The following is a 900-nucleotide window of genomic DNA, read 5'->3' as shown; positions in this document are numbered from 1 at the left end:
CTCTCTGATTCAGAGGGGTTGGGTTAAATGCGGAAGACACATTTCAGTTGAATACATTCAGGTGTACAACTGACTAGGTATCCCCCCCCCCTTCCTCTTTGTTGTAACAGGTGGCCTGCTTGGCCATTGCGCATGTAAACAAAAGCATGAGAAGAGAGCAATGTTTCGTGTGTGTGTGTCTATGTGTAATGGTATCCCCCCCTTTCCTTTCCATTAGTCTAGACCCTGCTCTAAATGCCTTAGTCCTGCTGCTGTAGTTTGCCGTCTTAAAAGGTTCTTAGTGAGAGAGTCACCACCACAACACAAACAGGCAGCAGAGGTTTTGAAATGAGCCTATAAGTACATGTAGACTTCCCAAGGCTGAGACAGACAGGATTGGGGCTATTCTCAGATTTAAAACATTTAAAAAACATGCTTTATGGATTCAACTAGTTTAGCAACAGCATCAACATGTTTAGGTCCTGACTCCGGACCTGTATTTGGGTGAAGACAGGAGATAGCTGCCTAGCTAACACTTGTTTATGAACTTTACCCAGACCTGTATTTGGTTGAGGACGGTCGCTGACAACTTGTTTATGGGCTGAACGGAGGTCTGTATTTGGGCAGACAGTGACAGTGTCGMGGCAGACAGGATCATTTCAGCCCGTCTCTCTGTTTTGGTAGCCACCAGGAAACACGTCCACAATGGCACTATGTGGGGCCAATGCACCTTTGCTCATCGGGTCCATGTTGGCCCCAAGGCAATGGCCCAGTGTGGCCAGCTCTCACCTTGCCTGAAATAAGTCCATCCTTTCCCAGAAAACCTAATAATTTTGGATTTGTTTATATTCGTCCTGTTCGTGTGTAATGGAAATGTTTGAATTAAAAATTTTATATCCCAACTCTCCCTGAGACACCTGC

This window comes from Salvelinus sp. IW2-2015, unplaced genomic scaffold (genome assembly GCF_002910315.2).
Source record: "Salvelinus sp. IW2-2015 unplaced genomic scaffold, ASM291031v2 Un_scaffold2945, whole genome shotgun sequence".
In the NCBI taxonomy this organism is placed as follows: domain Eukaryota; kingdom Metazoa; phylum Chordata; class Actinopteri; order Salmoniformes; family Salmonidae; genus Salvelinus; species Salvelinus sp. IW2-2015.
Note: the sequence above shows the minus strand (reverse complement) of the source record.